Source organism: Dermacentor andersoni, chromosome 6, assembly GCF_023375885.2.
Source record: "Dermacentor andersoni chromosome 6, qqDerAnde1_hic_scaffold, whole genome shotgun sequence".
NCBI classification, from domain to species: domain Eukaryota; kingdom Metazoa; phylum Arthropoda; class Arachnida; order Ixodida; family Ixodidae; genus Dermacentor; species Dermacentor andersoni.
This window is the reverse complement of record NC_092819.1, coordinates 79690036-79708921: the sequence shown is the minus strand read 5'-3', so window position 1 is coordinate 79708921 and position 18886 is coordinate 79690036. Positions and strand designations below refer to the sequence as shown.

The window sequence follows — 18886 nt, the reverse complement described above, 5'->3', positions numbered from 1 at the left end:
ATCCTAGATATATGTTAGTAAGAACGTCCAAACAAAAATCAGGAGATTTTTGTTTTCCCGACCGAAAGAGACACGTATATCCTACATTTACACCGGCCGACTTAAGACATGGCGCTTCTCAAATAACGCATTAAATTGACCAATTATTCCAAAGTCTGCTCAAGGAAACGTAACAATCGTAAACTGCCTCTTTAAATGGCGCTCCTAACAACGCGCATTTATAGCTATGTTGTAACGCTGTTCTTGTTTTTCTTTTGTTTAGTTTTTTGCAAACGGTGAAACTTGTCTCTAATTCACTTAACGTCGACTGATGCTTCACGTAATAACATATTTCTTTTTATTTAGCTCATGTTTCTGTTTCTTGTTAAGAAGCCCCACTCAAAAGAAATGCAGCTGCTTGCTTTATACCACCACAGTTGTCATAAAGGAAAGCGCTATCTTAGACTTAACGAACGTTGTCTTGTGGGCATCGTGTTTTCACGGTCACCTAGTCGCTTAACCATCAAAAGGTAGGCTCCACGAGCAGCGTTCTATATATTTGCATGTTATTTCTGCGCTACGTAAGAAACCGATCCTAAGAAGGCAGGGACATCGACAAGAGAGCAAGCTAGTCACAGCTTTGTTTTAGTGCGGACACAAGTACTTATGAAGAACAGAGAATAAGCTAAGTGAAGGAACGTACCTATTCAAATCAGCATTTCATATCAGGTGATAGTCACTCCGACCGGTGCAATGGTGGGGCGATCACAGCGTGCTCTTTTGGCCAGAGTGACTTGCCTGCTATAGGAAGCGCTATCTATAGAACTCGCTTTTTTTTTTGTGCAGCCGTAATAGACATAACCACTCTGTGGTCGTGCTCACAGTCTCATTAAAGGGCATCACCATGTTGCTGTTATAGCACAATGACGAACACTGACCCATGATAGCTTAAAAAGCAAGTTGTCCAGAACAGTGGCGCAAGGAAATCTCAGCGTCTTTTACTGAATTGAAAAAAAAACCCTAACACAGCATTGTGCACTGCAGTTGGTTTTCTCAGCATGTTCACGAATCGCTACTTTCCGAAAAATTATATTTTCGTGACCATCAACATATTTCCCTTCGGTCTTAGGTATGGAGGGCGACTGTACAGAATGGTTTATAAGTTACGATATTCTCTTGCATAGACGCCTTAGAAACCGAAAGTTTGAAAAACCCCTCACTTGTCTAGCACACTTTTATTTACTGCGTGTCAGGTAGCAGTCGCAATTTTATTCCACAGATACTTCCCTGTGTTCCCGGCAAATGGTTACGTGATAACGGTAGTGGGGTAATACGAGGACCCAACGTTTAGACACACCGGAGAACTAATCCGTAAAAGGAGCATGCGCAATTTTGTGCTTTCATTGCACCAATCCCTTATTAGTACAGACTGTGTGCATGACAGGATTATTGCCGGCTCAGAAATGTGCGTCTACACTATCCTGCATATTGATTAAGAACAGCGCATATGGTGTAACACTTCGTTGTTTTCTTTGCCTATGGAAGGTATACAAAAGATGTTGAGTATACTTACGATCATGTCTTATCTTTTCATTACTTGTTCTAATGGCCATGTGAATGTCGCGTTTTGGCAGGATCCGCTTGTTAACATAGTTTTTTTGGTCAACAATGATATGCTTAACTGATTTAAACCCACGTACTATCCGTCCTCGAATAAACACTAATAGACTATACAGTCAATAAAATAAATTTGTTCATTTCCAGACTACAGAGCACAATAATGACCTGGACAGTGTGGATAACCTTGGTGTGCCTTCTTTATTTTGATGTTGCAGCGGGGCTACATAGGCCGGTTTGTACAATACTGATATTTTTAATCTCTCCTACTAGTGCAACAATGTTCACCATATCTGAAAAAACTTCTTCATACCTCACAGCTCAGTTTCGCAGATCAATTTTGCAAAACAGTTAATGAGACAATTGCTTTGTAGTGCAGTTACTAATGACCAATTTTTTACATAACTATTGCATGATATCTTGTAACGACATTTGCTTGAGTACCCTGAAGTTATTGCTTCTAAAGTGTGTGTTCACGCGTTTGCCACAAGGTAATAAGCTACCTATTCGCTAGTTAACCAGATTTGTTATATTAGGCAAATAGTTGTGACCCCTTTCTTCATTTAAAGCGCAGCTCTTAGTCGCCTGTTCTTGCGCTGAACGTCGGCGGGAATCGGCGTCCCTCGGCGTAATCGAGCAAACGAGTACAGCGAAGGATGAAAGAGCGAACGCCGAGCGCAGCGAGGAATGAAAGACGGCGGTATAGTGAAGAGAGCGCGAGGAGGAAAGCGGAGGGAAGAGAGTATGGCGAAAGGGTGAGAAGGGTGCCACACGAGACTACGAGATGGCGCCATAGTATTTGTAATCTGATTGTATGCTCGACGCAAATTGTGTAATACTTTTTGGAAGCCACGCGGGCAACAGCCATTACACTGGAACCTTCGACGAGTCATGCATAAAAGCCGGCGCGCTCGACCAACACCGCTGCCTAACGATGCGGGAAGGGCCGCCGGCGCTCTTGTAACAGCGATGCAAAGAGGCGCTAGGAAGGGTAACTGAGCAGAGTGCTCGCAACAGGCACGTGGAGAGCTCTCCGCGGCATTGTGATTCAGTAGTTACCAAAGCGTGAAGATGGCGGAAAGATAATGAGCACAATGACGACGAATGAATGATCGGAATAGTAGGAATGCGATGAAATGACGATGACGGCAAGATGAAAACAACATGTGGGTGTTAGAGCATACGCCCGCGCTTGCGTATGTCACTTGCCATCCCTGGCCGCCAGGGGCGTAGCCAGGGGGGGGGGGGTTTATGGGGCTTCGCCCCCCCACCAAAATTTTTTCGTGCTGTCCATGCATCGCCCACCCAAGCAATCCCCGGTGCCGGAAATCATTCTGAATTTTCTCTAGAATGTCTTTTTCACGCTCGGAAAGACATTTCAGTGCGAACCTTGCGAACTCGGGCTGGATTTCGCAGCAGCGCCCATGCACCGGGACTCACATAACGCCAAGCAGCCCCATCGGAACACAATGTTTCAAGGGCGTTTTGATGGCGAACGGGCTCGCCACGGCATCTTGTGGAGGCCGCGGAATCTACGCAGCGCATGGATGTCAATTCCGAAATTTATGGGTATAAAGTTCTCATGAACTTTTGATGTGAAAGGTGCATTGACATTCCCAAAGTTGTGCTTTAGATTTTCAATTTAATTTCAATCTAATAGATTTTCAATAAATATTGGACGCCAAAGGTGCATTGACGTTTCTAAAGTCTTACATCGGACAATACAACGAGACAATCAAAATCAACACACTATCAGACAAGTTGACAAAGCCAGCAGCGAGGTCGGATGAGATGAAGCGTCATGGTGGTTCATTCGTGCCGTCATGACACATAAAAAATACAATTTCTTTTCGCCTACGCCAAAGCATCCATGTCAAACTCTAAAGTCAGCCAAGGTAACTACGTTCTTAGTTATTTCTTCTACTTCGACTTTTATTCGCGAGGACACATTGAGCCTCTTCAATTTTTTTGTCCTCGCTACCCTACCCGCGGGCTGCCAGAGGCAGCCAGAGCGCATGAGTTTTTCTGGTGTTACCACAGAACACCTATACAAACTGGTGTTAGCCCGACCACCACGCGGCGCACTTCCGTGCGCGTTCGCTTTTCTCTGGCCGAGTGGATTTTCGCCTGGCAGAGTTTTGGGCACTTTCTGGCTAGCAGACGAGAAAAAGAAACTATCGTCGCTCACCGCCATCACTGTGGGGACTCGACGCACCGCGTTCGCTTGAGCGCAACCTCTCGGGAAAGTCTTGTCTCGCCAGTGTAGGATACCGAGCATTACGCGTATAGTTCTCAGTGGACCAAGCGTGATCACGTTTTCTTCGATATTCTTTCGGTAGCTACACTACGTGCCCAAAGTAGGCATTTGATTGTGGCCAACATACTTTGCGAGTTTTTATTTCGGTGCCCCAGCTCCACAAAAGAAAAAAAAAAGACATTGTTGTGGCGCCGCGAATTGTCGTATGGTGAAAGTTCGATTTTGTTACTTCTTTTGCGGACAGTAATGGGCCATGGCACGCTTCAGTTGCCGGATAGTCTGATTATATAGTATTGCGATAGTAATTATATGGACACTCCAGGCGCATTCCGCCGTCGCCGTCGCCCTCATGTTTCGTATTAAATCCAAGGGCGATAACATCGTGACTACGTGCCGCATGCTTTATGTGCGAGTCAAAGCGTAGGGAGGGGCATGGAGGGCTGGAATGGGTGAGACGACGATGGTGGCTCAGTCTTGTGTGCGCAAAAGAGCAAAGCGGGGAGCAAGCGCGCCGCCTTCCGTCGCCACAGTGATGACGCCGTGGCGGAACATAGTATGGGCTCCTGCTCATATGGGTCTCGAGGGGAATGAGGCAGCCGATGCCGCCGCCCGCGCGCTTTCTCTCCGGGCTTCCTTTCTCGACCCCCTAGATCAGGATCTTGAATTCAATCCCGCGTATTCTTTTAAAGACATTGTCCTGCATTATCAATCTGGCCATAGCTTTTACCCTCGCCCGAGTAAAAGTAAGACGGAGGAGCGGCTTCTACTCCGTCTCTATACGAACACTCTGCTGTGCCCGGCAGCACTCAAACATTTTGATCGTTCTTTCACGGGCAGTTGTCCGCACTGTGCGGAGAAGTCTTCGGACATCTACCACATGGTGTGGGCCTGCCCATCTAACCCAGCTATTGCCCCTCACCCCAACCCCACTCGGGAGGACTGGGAGGCGACCCTGCTCGGCTGCTATGACCTGCAGGCCCAAAGGGCCTTGGTCGAGCGCGCCCGGGCAGCGGCCGTCGCCACAGGGGTCCCGTACTAGGGATTCCACCCAGTATTTTAAGGGCCGGGCCCTTAAGGACCGGCCCATGTGCGTGCCTCCATGTGCTTCTCGTCTGAGAGCAATAAAAGTTTTTCACCACAACCACCTTCCGTCGCGCGCGATACATTGGGGGGACTGGATGGAACGGAGGTAGGATCTAGGATTATGTGAATCTCTGATTGCGCAACATGTTTATTTGCCTTCTTTGACGCATTGTATACAGTGACATTTTTTTACATACGTAGATTTATTGGAGAGTTATACGTATACTTAAATATCTTGTTGAGGCGTTTTGTGTATGCGTGGAGTGAACTTTGTTTCCAGTGAAACTCCTTTCCCTTTTATCAAGCTGCATCTTCGCATTTGTATATTCCATTGTATCTTCGCATTTCTAATGTACGAAGGCGAGTAAAATGAAAGTGACCCTACCCACCCCGCGCAATAATTGTTCGGTGCATTTGCTGTGAGGCATGCACGTGACACAGAGGCATCTCTCTATTACAAAAGTGACACGCAGGTGTGAGTATTAAGGTTGCTAAATGCTCTCATGCACTGGGTTGAACATGGTTGCGCGACATAATGGATGCTCTAGAAGTTGAACAGCGTGGCGCTCTGAGGTTTTTGAAAGCTGAAGGTATTTCCCAAAAAGAAATTAGTCGCCGTATGGCTGCCGTGTACGTTGAACACTGCATTAATTGGCCACTGTGAAGCGTTCGAGCAAACTATTCAAAGAAGGACGTGAAAGTTGCAAAGACGATTGAAGACCGGGCCAAAGCCATCGTGCAATCACACCTAACAAAACTGCAAAGGTTGATGAGCTGAGGAGACAAGAACGGAAGATAAGCATCGACGAACTGGCAGAGCGTGTGAACATCAGTCACGGTTTGGCTCACGCCATAATTCATGAACATCTCGGTTATCCGCTCTTGCGTGCGCAATGGTTGCCCAAGATTTTGATCTACGGCCAGAAGACGGAGAAGTTCAGCGCTGCCTTAACTCATCTGATCCGGTATCACAATAAGGGGGACGACTTCTTGTCTCCAATTGTGATCGGGGACGAACCATGGTGCCACTTCTACGAACCTGAAACACGACAGCAAAGCTTACAGCTACATAGTTTACATAGTTTTAAACATAGTTTTACATAGTTTTAAGCTTGATAGCTAAGATTTCTGAAAATTTGCTATTTCGGTGCATTTTTAATAAAGAATTGACAAACTAAATGAAAAATTCGAAACAAGCAATCACTAGAATTTATGTTTTTCTCTTAAATGCAACAAACCTCGTCAAATTTGGTGCATTTGTTGCCGAGAAAAACTAATTCTCCATTTACATGTATTTAGATACGAGCACCCGAGCTAAAGCTTCCTCTTAAGGAGGAGACCGAGCTGCAATGTGAGCCCCCTCCCCCCTCCCCCCCCCGAACCAAATTTCTGGCTACGCCACTGCTGGCCGCCTCAGTTTGCACTATATCCAGTGCTTGTTTGTACTATGTCCGCTGCCGGCCAGTCGTGCAAGAGGACAGCCAGCAGGGATTACTATGGTATGATCAAGCCGGCGTGAAGATGACGGCATGGTGAGAATGTTATGTCGATGCTAAAATTATCACGACAGGGTGGCGACGATGTCACGACAAAGGAATGACGACAGTGCGATGACGACACTGCCATCACTACCAGATAACGATGACGATGGACCGACCATGTAGGACATGAAAACGACTTTGAGACGATGAACCAATGACGACGACTACTCGTCGATGGGGGAGTGATGACGATACGACAACGCCGTGATGATGATATATTAAAGATGGCGGTAGCATCACGGCGCCATGACAACGAAGGAATGATCACAGGCATGATGATGGCGACGAAATGACGACGACGAAATCACGACAGCATGGCACGACAACGGCGTGTGGGCGCTAGATCTCACTCCACATTTGCATGTTTCGCCCCTCCGCATTGTCTATTCCGCCCTTATTTCTTTCCGCCTTCCCCAGGTGTCGCGGGAGCGTCCCTGGTTAGCTTACCGGTCTTTCCTTTTATTTTTTTGTCTCTCTCGCTCCCCATTTCTTGAGCCGCTGCAATTCGAACTGTATCTGGTGCTTCCTTGCACTATTTCCAGTACCTCCCGATTGTGCAAGGCAGAAGCCAGCAGACAGAAGCCTGAAAGAAAAAGTACGCAACAGGGACAAAGAATGCCTCGCTTTGAACAAGCAATATTATTGGCACGCATACAGAAAATATAGTTTTTTTGCGCTGAATAAAGTATAATTTAGCATGAGTAATTTTAAACCTCTGAATAATGAACAAGCTATGACCGCAATAGGCTCGATCGACCTGCAGACCAGATTTTCAGCGATCGCCGACTCAGCTACTCGCTATCCTTGTGCTTAAGTGTTACTTTTTGCGTACTCTTTTAACATATGAACACAATGGCCGAACAACTTTCTGGTTTTCACATTGATCGCGGATATACATGGTCGAGTTTTGTACGTATACATGCGTACAATGTTTTAGAGTGCAGCTATTAGTCGCCTGTTCCTGGGTTGAGCATCGGCGTCCCTCGGCGCAACCGCACGAACGCGCTTGTGCCATTGCTGGCGCCTTCGTCGTCGCCTTCTACAGCTGGCTCCGATGTCTCTCATCATGCCAGCGCTCCCATACTGCTCTTTCCTCTGCGAAGGCGCTGCCGTCACTGGCCTACTGCCAGTCGGTGCGGTGATTTTGGTCTCAAATTCTTTGCCTCAACATATCGCTAAATAAAACCAGGTATACAAGTGCGCTGAAGTTTCGCATTAGGGAGTATCGTAATCATCGTATATTCCCTTTGACTCTCTTAAATTAAATTATGGGGTATTACGTGCCAAAACCACTTTCTGATTATAAGGCACGCCGTAGTGGGAGACTCCGGAAATTTAGACCACCTGGGGTTCTTTAACGTGCACCTAAATCTAAGTACCACGGGTTTTTTGGCATTTCGCCGCCATGGCCGGGATTTGATCCCGCGACCTCGTGCTCAGCAGCCCAACACCGTAGCCACTGAGCAACCACAGCAGATATTTGACTGTCTTGAACACTCTTAATACAATCAAGAATATCTCCGTTGTTCTGCTTACTACAGTTCTTTCGTTAAGTTATCGCAACAAGCTCAGTATTCGTGAAGCGTGCATAAGAAGTGACATCTGTGTGGAATCTTAGAAGATTTCAGCGTGTGCTTAGCCCAAAAACCGGGCAGAATAAATTTAAGATGAAAAGTCGTTAGAAATAGTTTAGGTCGTCGAGAGATGCAGCTGCTATGGCTAAGTTAGGTTAAGTGTACCTCTTTACCGCTTAGGAAGGGGAGGAAATTATTCAGGGATGGTCACACGCATCCTGTTTTTTAAATGTAGCGTACTTCAGCCATTCCTCTGGTTCTCCACTAATCTGCTGCGACAGCAACAGGTTTTCACCGAAGACACTGCCATACACCGTTGAACACCACTTCGAGCAATGAGAGTTGCCGAAACATTTAGCCGTGAAAAAACAACTCAATTTTAGCCTCTCACATTGTTCACTTAATCCGTCAAACTTAAGGCGCCTACTGCGAGTGTTTCCGCAGAATATTGCGTTCCGCAGAACGAAGTAGGTAGCGTGTTGCTGGCTGCGTAATTAATGGAACTCTGTTTGGAGGGAGAAGATAGCGAATTTTGAGACCGAATCGAATAAGGATCGAATAGCGCCAGTGGCAAATCGAATATAGGATAGTTTTCGAATAATGAACAACGAGTATCACAATTAATATAAAACGATTTTCACCTCTTAGTATTCTAAAAATTACCAATTTCTGTCATTCATAGTAGGTTATGAAGTGTTGTTTATTAAAAGCACAAACGGAGCATTGGGAGCAAACTCGCAGCTCATCGCATGCACAGAACTCTTAAGCAGCCTGTAAGGCATGGCTACCCAAGCGACGCAGCCTGGGGCCCTATAACGTAAAACTGTTCCAATATGTTTTTATTCCAATCTCCTGACGTCAAATTTGCGTAACCGCCGACGCAAGCATCGGGCGGTGACCCAGAGAGTTGTCTGCACAGACCAATCAAACGCTCTCCTCGATCATAAAAGATCCCTTTTGTTTGCTTGAAAAACGAATAACAGTGCCTACATTGAGCGGCTTGTAGTATCTAATTGGCTCACAAGAGGCGAGGAGCACACTCAAGTGGAGAGTGATTCGATGGGGCCGAGCCACTGCACTTAAAATTGATAACCGGATGAAGAGGGTCGTGCCGGCGTCTGCGATTGGTCCGCTTTCCCTCACTTAGCTTGCGGTGGCTAGTCGAAAATCACGGCGGCACGTAAAGGAAGCTTAAGAATGACACTACAACGGATCCTCAACAAAGAACCGTTGGTAGAATGAGGTCGTAAACGTGCCGAAAGTGCTCGAAAACGTTACACGGCCACGCAGAAAGCTTTATTATACGCAAATAAACCCACGCTCTCCGGCAGGTGCGAGTAGCCAGTGCCTGAGTGATTGGTGGTAGCCATCTTTTATTCCTTTCGGAACGGGGCAGCCTGCGGCTATTCAGAAGAATATTCAGTTTTGTTCGACATATTAGTGCATCTTTAACGCTTACACGTTACTTTGACGCGGTGAGTATTCGCGGCTTTTTAACGTCGGGTGACAGGCAGATGAAGTGGGTGCAGCCCGAAAACTCTTGACAAAAAGCCACGGGCTAATGTTGAAAAGGCGTCGAATCATAAATAACTGGTTTTATTTTGTTCGTTCAAATCATGCATAATCAGTATGCACACGTCATATCAGATGGGGAGCTATCGATGTTTTTGTGACTTCACGTGACGGACAGGCGAAGTGGGGATGGCCTAAAAAAGTTTTCGACAAATCACTGAGGGCTGATTGCAAAATTTGAATAGAAAAGTTTGGAATAGCTTTACGTTATAGCGCCCCTGCTCCACTATGCAAGTTGTCCTGTTTTAAGGCTATGCTATGCGCGCAGGGGTGAAAATCTACAGTATCTTTGTTCCAGTTTTATGCTTAATTCGGAACAGCTGAGGTTTCGAAATATTCGAACATTATTCGAAAAGAATCTCATTTATGAATAGTTACTATTCAATTCGGCCTTCGAATCGAACAGGACGCTTCGTTTAGTTGCTCGAAAGTTTCGAAAATTCGCAGACCACTAAACTCTGTAGTCGAGCATGGTATGCAACGACGGTATAGTCAAACGCTGATCTCCTCACGTGTGCGGCGGTTCCAGACAGTGGCAGCGAATGCGCACCCGGCGTAACGTATCGCGTACTACAGTAGCCTATTTCGCATTACGCAATGCTAAAACAACCTATTATTTTATTCAATATCGCGAGAGAGCTCAAGTTACATTGGTTGCACTCCTATGGCTTGCATAAAGCAAGCGTTTATGTGTTCAGGATCTCATATCCCTGTGCACGTAGCACTCGCTTTAGCTTTACATCTATAGCACGTCTCATATGCAGTTGCAATTACGCTTTTTTTTTTTTTTACTAGTGCATGTCTCATTCAGTCATGGTGTAGACGACCATGTTTTCTCGCAGCTTTCAAGGTGTCACCGATCTTCCTAATGACAGCGAGGTTAGAATAATGTTAGCATTTGCTTTGCAAATAATGCATCGCTTTTTTTTTTCTTTCTTTTAAGCGGCCACTAACTGAGCCACCTAGCCCTCGTGCGGGTACAGAGGTTCCCGATCATGCGTTACACTGTCGACTTACGGGGCACTCGGTAAGTTACCTTTCCGGCGTACTCACCTAAAAATGTATACATGCACCTAATGCTTGCCTCGTCTTCGAATTAAAGCATCGGGGAAGATTCAGCTCAATTGCTGAAAAATTACCGAGTTCAAAGAACGAGGAGCGAGAAATGCGCGCACGTACCGGTCATGTGTTCAAGTTTTCATAATCGGCGCAGCCACGCCCCCCCCCCCCCCCCCCCCCCCCGCAAATTCTGCATCGGCCTATTCACACTTGGAGACGACACGCTGGTCGACACTGCTACTAAACGCGCGTGAAACGTGCGGCTGACGGGCTCTTCTATACTTACGCAGACCGCCAGTGATTGGGTGACACCGCTCTTCCACCAAAGAGGAAAAACGAGACGACATGCTGACACTTTATGTTATTGGGTTTAACACCTCAAAAATACTCAGTGGGTTATGAGGGGCACCGTTCAGCAGGGCTCCAGATTAACTTGCTGTTGATGTTCTTGCTTGGGAATTTTCCTCCGTTCTCTTCCACCTGTGTCACGTGAACAAACCACTCTACAGCTCCTCCGCGGTAATCGAAAAATGGGTGTGCGTGCATTGGTCGACCGCGGGGCCTGTTTGTGAATATCTCTTGTCGAGCGGCGTCGGGCCAGACTGAGAGATGTCATCTTCTCGAGTGGCTTCAGGCTGAGCATAAAGCTTGATTGCGTATGCCCAACAGAAGCCCTTCAAAGACGCGTAATTAGAGGACGTGTCTGTCGCAAATATTAAACAGCTGAACTCTCCCGTCTTCATAACGTGACGAAGGCACCCCTTAATTCAGAACTATAGTACAGATGAAGATAGGGCCCAAGTATTTCGGCGCTGCACTCGGAAACGCCTTATTTCCATACAGCCTCCTCCTACGAGGTTAGTGTGGCGCTTGCATGTGCCAAAGTTCGCAGGACTCGCCGTGGTGGCTTTGTGGATATGGCATGGTTCTGCTGAGCACACGAGGTCGTGTGTTGAACCCCCGACTCCCGGCGACCGCACTCAAACGCTTGTGTAGTGTGCTTTGTGTGCACTTAAACAGACCCCATGTAACCAAATCTATTACGGAGCCCTTCATTACGGGTTTCCTCATAGTAATCTGTGAAGTTTTCGGAGGTTCTACCAAAGAATTTTTTTTAGAACTTCTGGTATATATGGAGGTTCAAGCAGCCTGAGAATAAACGATTGGTACTGCGTCTCTTTTTCTATACAACCAGCGGCTTCAAATATCTAGATTGTTATGAAAAGACCGACGCTTAAAGGCAAAAGGCGAAATGCAAAACGCAAAATGCTGCACTGAAACATGGCGTTTGGCATTACAGATATCTGCCAACACGCTGGCCAACTGTTTGGGATCCTATCTGGTAGTGTAAAAAGCGCCTAAAGCGCATACATTGGTACTTTGTTTCTTTATTGCAAGAACAGTAAAAAGCTTTTGCGGAAACTAACCGAAGAACAAATGGGCATATTAAACCATAAGCTTCACTCGGCAGGCAAATAACTTTGTGCAATATAATTAATCATGTTTATATGCTCATGCGACTAAATTTGTGCGCAAAAACTATGATAAAACGATACCGCTCCATGCACAGAAACAGGACGCCCAATGCAACGAGTGTTTTGTAGAGCGATGAACGGTGTCAGTTGGTCCACGTTCATGATTATATTGGGCGGAGCTTTAGCAGTGAAAACAGGAACGACTGCGATAAGATTTCAGTTCGTCCTTCTTTGTTGCAATCGTTCAGCGTTAATACTCAGCGCAACATAATCGTGAAATAACTGTTTATGTTTTTTTATAAGATAACATTTCTTAGTTGCGCTTCGTGTCCTATGTCCGTGGTAGTGTGCTCCTTTTGTAACTTTTCTCCACAAATGTTATGTTTGTTTAACCGACTAGCCTAGTGTCAAATTTTCCTTAGGTGATAAGATCAGCCTCTCAAAGGAGATGAGGATGAATTTACGCTCCTGGTTCAGCTTCCCTGCAAGAATTATATTGAGTGTTGTAGCTAAATGGAGGAACGACGCAGCCGACAGTCACTTGTTTGGGCTTTGTATTCCGTTTATCCATCTCCACGCTTTTATTTATTTATTGTTATGGGTGATTATATGGGTGATTATATCGGTGTGTATTATATGGGTATGCACTGTTCGCTCCAATATGATGAGCGCTTGTAGCCTCTGCCTTACGGGCATTGAGCCATTGTATTTTTGCTTGCTCGAGAGGGTATGATCCATTGCTAAGGATGATGGATGCTTGTTTTGAGCTCGTTCTCTATTGAAACGAAACGCTGTTCTGTACGTTGTATGCGTGATTCTCACGAACGTGTCCACCGTTCGCTTCACTTTGCTTAGTGATTGTAGCCTCTGCATTACCAGGGGGATAAACCATTGCATTTTTCGCTTGCTTTGGAATGTATGAGCAATTGCTGCTGATAATTTTTGTCCACGGACGGACACAAAAATGCCGACGACAGAGTGGCTAACAGCTTCGCTGTAAAACTGCCATTTGCTCTATTTAGATACAACACGTAACACCCATCGTAAGTTGGCACTCTTCTGTTGGAATGCCATTAGTTTCACCTAAGTGCCTGTGCTTGATGCACGGATGGACAACCTCGGGAACTGCGTTGGCTGCGCTATTCACTAGCGGCGTATGCTTTCTACTCCGCTTGCTGGACTTATCTGGCACACTGTCGGCGCCTCTGTTTTAAAATGAAGCTTCTTTTTTATTGGCGTAACATAAGCAGATGTTAGCGCGTAAATGCGCTGCCGGCTATTCTTTTGCTTCGATTTTAATTTTCACTGGCTTCTCAGTAATACCCAAGTCAAAAGACATAGTGAGAGAGCCAGAAAAGGCTTTTCTGACACTTGTATAGCGGTTATTACTTGTAAAACCGAAAAAGATAGAGGTGTACTCGGTGGATTTAATTGGATCGAATGCTGAGGTTTTATATGCTAAATCAGCGATTTTATTATGAGACCAGCCGTAATAGTTTTGACCACCAGGGGATCTTTAGCGTGCCCCTAATGCACGGGATAGGGGCGTTTTTTTTTGCATTTCGCCCTCATCAAAATGCGGCCGGGAAGCGGATAAACAACCACGGCGGGTTCGTGTACTCAACTGGCTGTTAAAATGTTTTTTATTTAAGTTCTAACATATCTACTGTTTTAGAAAGTGCACTCGAGTTGTGTTACTAATAATAACATAAATACAATTTACGCACTTGGTTATGAAAATCCATGTGGCACCTGCTTGCCGAGATCGCAAGTCAGTGAATGCGACGCGTATTCCTTTTCCATCCGGGGCCCGATAACTTAATATGCGCACTTGCGTTCCCACTACATTTTTTTACGGTTTAATCATTGCAACGCCATCTTCGTTTATTTTTATCAGTGTCACAAGGCCATTGAATGCTGCCAGGGAAAGCCGTGCAAGGACGGGAAGTGCCTGTAGGCTGCCTAATTCAAGGGCAGTGACGTCCCGGAACGTACAAGGAGACCAGTGCCATAACGGCACGCCTATCGAAAAGAAAAAGAGCCAGCGATTGATACCACAGTCTGCGTTGCGGGAAATACCTTTACAGTAAATATAAAGCTTCAGTGATATCATGTGATTGATCTCATTCTGTCCTAATGAAATTATAACTGGAAAGTTTTATTTAGGCATATAAATTTCATTTGTCAGGATATTATTCTTCTCAAAGCTCGCATTCTTGCTTACACCAAGAAAGCGAAAGCATTCGAGCGTAGGAGAAGCCGTAGCTACCATTGCTGTTGTGTGTAAGTGAAGTACGGCAACTGTCTTGGGCATTTAAAATTTCCAAGCCCGAATTTATTTCACGTAACATAACTGCTTTACTTCTGGCATAAATAGGGCCCGAACGGATTGATTCGTAAAATTGATAAATATCTGGGCGTAGTATCAGCTATGTTACATCAATCCGTAATGATGACTTTGAGCACAGCAATAGAAACGCGATGAAATGACCCTTGCCTTTCGTTACCTCGTTGTAAATGCATGCACTCATTCATTACTAATACCATAACTATGGACAACTTTCTATTAAGTGCGCTGTGGCCACAGCTGCGTATAGCCTGTCCGGTAAAACAACTGCGTAGAATAGGTTTTAATTTACTAAATGGTTTTATCACTGTTAACAAGAAGCGTTTGCAGTTTTGAAGGTCATATTGGTTCCTTTCGCTTAGTATGCAGCACAAACATTGTAACTGTGCAAGGCGCACTAATCAAATATTTTCGCTAAGCGTAGAGCGCCAGCCATATAAATAAATATTACGCGTGATATTTGTTTCTTACCTTCGTTGCCTCTGACGTATAATTAGATTTTTTATGTCACCGCATTCATTGCCAATCATGACAAAAATCAAAACCAAACGAGGCAACTGTTCACATTTTCTCACTTGTTGCACTTTAATTTCTGTCTGGAAGCACGTCAGAATGTTCTATATTCAGGAAACAATATCATTTGACAATAAAGAGCCCTTAAACTTTGCCGCTGAAGGAGGTTACGCTAGCTTCAACGCCAGTTATTTCCTTCGCGTGAAGCAAAAGAACAAATTCACACGGTGGCAGACTTCTTCAAGAAAGGTAGGTAACCTATGGCATCACGAGTTCACACCTGAATGTAAGCCGACGAGCGTTGACCTCATTGTGCACCTAGTCTCTCAACGTTCCACGTTTGGCGGATAGTTCTAGTAACAACACATTCTAAGAACCTTCTCTGAGATGAAAGACGGTTTCAGCAGCATGCCAACCACACTTTCCACAGCGATAACTACCATTGAATCACTCCCCTAATTACTTTGATGTACTAAGGCATCCGTCACTCAAATTCTAAAGTGTCTTGCCAGAACGCTTTGAAAAAATAAAGTAGCAGGGCCCCGCAAGTACTTGGACTCCGGACCTACAGATTTACAGTTGAAGATTCTACCTCTCAGTCACTTCGCCGACGCTGGAGCAACTTGAAGCATCGACGGAGCGCAGCAGGAAATGACAAAGCTTTGTCGGTTTAAAATATGTGTGCCTTTGTGCTGCATGTGAGGTAGCCTCTCTCTAGTGGGCAGAATGAAATGTTCAGGTTAAGTTGTTGCATTTATTTTTTTCTCCGTTTATTGTGCTTCCAACTGTTTTGTTTGTCTAGTATAATTAATTATGTGTCTTTGAAGAGCGCGAACTCTTCTCGCGCTGTCAAGTACAGCTCGTCCTGGAAAATTTTAAACTGCAAACGAACGGCAGCTTTTAGCCCAAGAGCGCGTTTCAAGTGTATCATGCATAGAAGAATCAATAAAGTTCAGGTTGAATTATGCTGCACTTGGTATCTTGAGAGCTTGTTAAAATGAGTGACTAACGCCACGCGCTAAAGCTTGTCTATAACCGAGGGCTGAGGCGAAAGATTAGATAACGTGAACAGGCAGGACACGAAAAAGGAGGAAGGGAGACTCGTATCTCAGGCAATCTCTACCACCAGAGGGCGCCACCTACACGACCGAAGATGGGCGGCTAAAGCGCACAAGTATCTGTACCTGAAAAGCGGTGACACAGAATCGACGAACAGGTCAAGGAAGTGGGCAACCAAGCACAGGGTAATTGAAAATGCAAACAGACAACCAGGAGTCATCAGAAATGAAGTGAGATAAGCAGAGACAGCGAAGTGGATGCAACGAATGGCAGCAAAAAAGACCGCGGATAATTACAAAAAGAGTAAGAAAGAAATAAGAATGGAAAAGTCCCACGATAACACAAAGGAAGGTGCCTTGCTATTTGAGGCTCGAGCTGGTTGCCTATGGACAAAAACATACCGGAGCGAATATTCGCAAAAAGGTGAGGCGTAGGTATGCTGCAGCAAAAATTCGGAGTCGACTAAGCACATCCCAAAGGAATGCGACTGAATTCACCCAGTGGGGCCCGTTGGTAACGTAGAGACGATTAGATTATCGGTGTAAAAAAAAGCAGGGAAAATACTTATATGACGGGATCTCTTACAGGCATAGGTAGCGATACAAGGTAGATAGAGAAGTTTTGAGGAAGAAAAACAATTTCAGGAGACGTATACAAAAATGCTAGAATGAAAAACATGTATAGCATACCTGATTAAATGAAGCAGGCTAGGTGATTATTTGTAACCGCCCCGTTTCAAAGGGGATGCCACTAACTCGTCATCATTATCATCAAGACCACTCGGACTATAATCATCACTGACTAATGTTTTCCTGTTCTACTCGAAATAATATTGGTCGCACCCATCTGCGTATGTTTACTTCAACGGCTACCACACAAAACAGTGAGGGACTTAAGGCACACTATACTATGCCAGCTATCGCATAGCTTATTTGCATTATGGACGAAACAACAACTTATTTTCGAAGCGATACGGACAGGACCGACGCCGTATGAAAGGGCGTTCGTGCGAGGTGGCAGGCACGACTGCGGAGAACACGAGGTGTGCAGCGCTATAGAGTAAGATTCAGCGAGATGGTGGGTCGTATTTCACGTCGCAAGAGTTGCGAAAGTATTGAGCATTATTACAGACGCTCTTGTTGTGCCTCGTGCTGACGTGTCTTGAAAGTCCAAGGCCAGACGTCGTTCTGTTAGCATGGCAACTTGCAAATGTTTGCTACCTTCAGAAGCCCTCTCTATATGGGCCGTAGGGTTCTGACGCTGACGGTAACAGAGAAAATATGGTAGCGCACGCCTTAAATTTAACCATTTAGTAATGCCTAAAACACGTTTGCCAATAAGGTCTCCTATAAATACCATACTATTTACGGTATAAAAACCTTACCATCATCAGAAGTATTGCTTGCTAAAAATAATGCCGGGAAAAGCTTTGTAGGGAGAACGTGTGATCATGTAACTAGAAGGCAATTTCGACTGCATAATGCTTTCCAGCTAAAACATAACTAAGTGCAGAAGTTGCACACTTCCTTTAAAAACCTGAAGACATTCCCCTATATGTAATGCCCGATTCTGGGCCCTTAGCCTAAATAAATGGAATGAAATTAAATGATATTCTGTACGGACCGTTTCCTTAGGGCAAATATTTTGTATTTTCGCACAAACCTGTAATTCTTGGGATTGTTCAAATTACAGCAAGCGCTCAAAACGTCGAGCGATCCGAAGAGAAGTTAGGCAGCGCAAGACCTTGCAAGGTTTCTTCTACGTTTGTTTCTCTTATATATATATATATATATATATATATATATATATACATATTACACCAAGACCTCAGTTCGCGCAGCCTATCCGCCATTTATTGTGTGAGAAACATGCCTAACCAAAGTTTATAGCAAGTCGTGCTTCAATATACTGCGAAAGTTTCGAGTCATAAGTAGCTGTCAATATCAAAATGACGTAGTTGCGCTCCAAAGTCAACCCAACACTAGAACGAAACAGATCATTTCAAATGACAATTATACAAACGCACAATAACGCCTTAATGTACTTTATCTTTTTGTTTTAAACCGAACAACTATATAAGCACGGCGCGCTCTACCTAGGCGAAACAGTTAAAAACAAAAGTGGTGAAGCAGTAAGTCATGTCAAAGAAGGCAATCTTAGCAAGATGCCTCGCTAGAAGGTCTTCGGCAAAACAACTGTTGCTATCAAAGTTCGGTGAAAAAGCAAGCTTCACATGGCTGACACTCCAAGCGCACAATTAACGGTCCTGTCAACGCGGTCTCACCACATCTGGCTAGCTTGCTGGGTCCGGCAATAACGCTGGCGTTCATAAAAGCCCTGTCCTTTATACATACTACCTTACACACCATCGAGAGACGAACGTCGACAATAGGAGGCTTGCAAAAATCGGTCCACCTCAAGTACAGGTAAGCTGGTGTATCTCTGCTGGAGCACCAATGGGAGGCGATATATGCGGAACAGAGGCACGGACTTGAATAGAATTAGTATTTGCACCAAGTTTCATTCAACACCAGGAAGTAGATGTGAAATTCTTTGCTTGAATGCGGTCAGATTATGTATTAGTATCGCACTTCACGTATCCTTCTACATGGCATCTTTACTACCTCGAGCGTACGGCTACTGATTGTCATTGACGCGTCTAACTGCTAGCGTCTTCAACAGAAACAGCTAACTGATTGCTGTTATTGTGTAATTTAATAAGGCTTCACATAAAAATTCAAGATGGCATGATACCTAAGGCTTCTTCCCCGATATCTAAAAACTAAACTGTAACATTTCTTTTCGCTACG

The 18886-nt window shown here is 45.0% G+C and overlaps 1 protein-coding gene across 3 annotated transcripts in view; it reads left to right on the top strand.

The window, feature by feature from the left end:
- Positions 1–399: 399 nt before the first annotated feature.
- Positions 400–18886, top strand: part of LOC126522185 (Golgi-associated plant pathogenesis-related protein 1-like) — a 42546-nt gene continuing 24059 nt past the window's right edge. Inside the window, exons 1-4 of one of the 3 annotated variants that reach the window (XM_055066417.1) lie at positions 400–509; positions 1744–1831; positions 10567–10650; positions 14055–14243. The gene's annotated coding sequence lies outside the window, so the exon portion shown is untranslated. Of the gene's footprint in view, positions 510–1743; positions 1832–10566; positions 10651–14054; positions 14244–18400; positions 18503–18886 lie in introns of those variants that run through there. The other 2 variants (XM_055066418.1, XM_055066419.1) reach the window with 2 other exon arrangements.